Raw genomic sequence first — 3,835 nt, 5'->3', positions numbered from 1 at the left:
TGAGTGTTTGCAGGTTTGGGAAATAATGCTTTTAAAGCCAAAAATCCGACAGTCTAGAGCGGGCGCTCTAAACAGAGGGCGGGCGCTCTGCATCATTGGGAATTATTCAGAATACTTGAGGCCAAAATCCGAGAATTTAGAGCGGGCGCTCTGGGTGTAGAGCGGGCGCTCTGATTTTAAGGGGGCTAAGGAAGGAAAATTTCGAGAATTTAGAGCGGGCGCTCTGGGTGTAGAGCGGGCGCTTTGAAGGTCCCTCAGAAATTCTACATTTTTGGTGCTAAAATCCGAGAAGCTAGAGCGGGCGCTCTGGTCAGAGAGCGGGAGCTCTGAGTTTTGGGTGAAAAATTGACTAAGTGTGGGAAAATTGCGCAGCTTTAGAGCGGGCACCCTGGTCTTAGAGCGGGCGCTTTGATTTTCAACCCAGAAACCTGATTTTTCAGCGAAATGTTAGAGCGGCCGCTCTACCCTTAGAGCGCCCGCTCCGACCCTCATTTCAGACTTTGCGTTTTATCCCCTTTTAATTTTGAGCACCCAAATTCTCACCTCAAACTCCCTATCCCTATCCCTTCTCTCACCTCAAACTCCCTCAACTTCTTCCTCCATAACCAAACCTTCATCTCCTCCAAATCTCCACCTTCCAACTACGAATTCCTCTAAAATTCACAAATTATTCATCCCCTATCTCCAAAAATCATACATCTCCATCAAGAATTCAGCACCTAGTCCGGATTTCATCAAGAATTGAAGCGGGTTCTACCGGGTTCGCGTCAGGCCAAGTCGGGTTCTTCTTCAATTTCAACTCTAGGCTAATTTGTCTCCAATTGTTGGTATAATCCTACTCTTACTAAGTTAATTTTCCCTATTTCTTTGGATATTTGCTTATTAAGGTTGGCTTAATTGGAGAATTGATGGTGAATGAATGGGTTTTGTGTTTTATGTGGTGAAAATTTGTTGTGAATTGTAGTGTGTTGTTTGTTGTGGTGCTTTGGCAAGGGAAAATTATTGTGGATTTTTGCTAGGTTTTGGTTTGTAGAAAGTTTTGGTTTTAGAATTGGTGGTTGTGCAAAGTTTTGGAGAGTTTTGTTTTTGTGGTCATTGTGTAGAATTGTTGGAAATTGTTGGGTTGTTGTGGTGTGTTGCTTTGGAAAATTTCTATATTGTTGTTGTAAGAAATGGCTGGTGGTTCAAAGAGGCAAAGAGCCGAACCAAGGAGTGGTAATGTAGGAGAAAGTAGTGGTGCCGGTAGTAGTGGTGGGCATGCTCAACCCACTCAATTCAACATTACCCTGCCACATGCGGCCCAAAGGACCAAATTGGCCGCATTGGATAGGAGGGCAATTAATCCAACTCTCTTCTATTCCCAACACGACTGTTATATGATTGGAATAGACGAGAAGGTTAGGGAGCTTGCAGTGAATCTGGGGTTTGATGCGTTCTTGGATTGTAGATTGCCAAATGATTACATCACCGCAGATACTTCCTACTACTACCCCACCCAACCGCCTCTAACTTACCGCCCCCTAACATTGGAGTTTCTTGCTAGCTTCGAGTTAAATCAAGAAGAGGGTATGGAAGGCATTGATGCATTCAAAGTAAAATTCCGGTTGTTCAACAAAGGCCGCCACATTACCCTCCGTGCTTTCAATGAACTATTTGGTTGGGACCCAAATGCTCGAATCTTGGATACCTCCGGACTTGACGGTCAAGGTTATATAGAGGGGTACAATCCGCAAGAATTTTGGGCCCGAATCACGAGTGGGGCTAGAGAATTCCAATCAAACTCCTCCAAGGCCTCAGAGATCCACCATGCCGCCTTACGGTACTTTCACCGGATGCTTGCATATATTTTCTTCTCCAGAAAAGATCTAGGTAAAATGAGCGATCAAGAGTTATATCTTCTTTGGAGAGCTACCGAGGGTGCGCTTCTTTACCCACCTGCCACCCCGGAGCACAAGATCAATCTAGGGTATCTGTTTGCCAAGAGATGTAAGGCAATAAGGGACTCCCCCCTCTTGACTGGTCCTATCTTTATGGGAGGGATGGTCACGTATATCGCCTTCAAGTACAGATACAAGACCCAGCTGCAGCAGATGGAGAGCTTGAACATGGCAGCCGAATTGAACATAGAGAAGATGAAAAGAATGCAATTCATTTAGGATTCCACGGGAGTCACGGGTAAGGCCTTCATTTGGCGGATCCGAGACGTCCCTTGGTGCTACATGTCATGTCCGTTCATGATGAATCCGCCCCCGGGAACTGAGTTACCATGGCAAGTCCCTATGGAGCAAATTCACGAGAATGACCTCTCCCAGCCCGAGATTGATCATAGAAATGAAATCAGGCAAGCGAGGCGGCAACAACAACAATTCCAGCAACATCAAGAGCAACAGCAGCAACAGTTTCAGCAGCAGCAACAAGAGCAATTTCAACAATTTATTTCTCAGGCACAGCAGCATCTTCAGCAGCCCCCCCAGTTCTCGGGGGGAGGTGAGCCCTCTTCCTCTTCTGCATTTAATATTGAGCAAGCTTTCGCTAGCCTCACTCTGGAGGTTAGGAACCTTGCTCAAGCCCGGCCTAGGGAAAGAGAGGAGGCCCCTGCTCAGTCTCCTGGTCCCACTTTTGATATTTATCAAAATCATATTTATGATTACCATGTGGACCAGGGACATTTTAGCCCATGTGTCAACTACCCCTACTACCCTCCGCAGCACGGGCCTGTCCCGAATTGGGACCCCCCTCAGGTAGATGACAATGGGAACCCCATTCCTCGTACCGGCGGCCAATACCCCTATTGGCAAGGCCCCGGTACCCTGCATGACCCTCCCCACTCCTTCCCCCCCTACAACTACCAGCGCCCAGGTGGGTGTGATTACCTCGGTGATCCCGCCTATCCTTATCAGGGCGACGGCTTTCCCCCCGGTTATTACGGTGGGTGGGAGCCATATGGGCCGCCATGCGATGTTGATTATGATTGGGCGCCCCCTGGAGTTGTAGAGGGAGAGGAAGAGGAAGACTCTGAGGAATAGATGATCATTTCTTTTGACCCCCCCCCCACCCTTGACTATTACATGTTTTATCGCACCGAGACGGTGCCTGGTTTTAGTTGGGGGGGTGCCTTAGCATTTTCATATCTAGGGGCAAATGAAAAGATCATTTTGGGGATGAGCAGCCTTTCCTATGCTTGCTTGTGCTTAATAATCTGTTGGCTTGTATCTGTTGGTTTGTATTATACATGATCACTTTTCCTTTTTCTTCTTTATTTTGTTTTCTAATCTTTTTGCTTTGGAGTTCTGGTATTTCTCACTTTTTGGCAGGTTGTATACTACTTTTGGAAGGAGCCAAGGTTGGTTGACTTGGAACCCATCATTCTTTTTATGTTTTGGATTGGCATGGCTCCGGTGAGATCTTTCCAAACTCTCTTCTATTTATTTTATCTTGCTTAGTTCCTAGGAGCGGAGTTAGGATTAAGTTGATTGATTCATGGATGTTTGCATACTTGGAATTGTGTACTGAGAATTGTGTGAATTGATGCTTTCATTCTTGAGTTCCTCTTCTATCCTTCTATCCCTTCCTTTCTATTTTTGTTGAAGAGTAGCAACGGGGCGAGGTTCACACCTCGTGAGAGGCGCCCGGCTTTATGCCTAGGAGGACGTGCATTCAATTCACGTACCTTCTACCGCCCCCACTCATGGAATTTATTCCAAACGAAGTCCTACTTCTCTTGTTGCTCTTCAATGTTTTCTTTTTCTTTTTCTTTCTCTTAGTGTTATCCAAGGCAAGTGTTAAAACTTTGTTTTGTGTTTGGCTGAATTAGTAGCTACAATGTATGAACATA

The sequence above is a fragment of the Chenopodium quinoa genome, unplaced genomic scaffold (assembly GCF_001683475.1).
Source record: "Chenopodium quinoa cultivar QQ74 unplaced genomic scaffold, ASM168347v1, whole genome shotgun sequence".
NCBI classification, from domain to species: Eukaryota; Viridiplantae; Streptophyta; class Magnoliopsida; order Caryophyllales; family Amaranthaceae; genus Chenopodium; species Chenopodium quinoa.
This window is presented reverse-complemented; position numbering follows the sequence as displayed.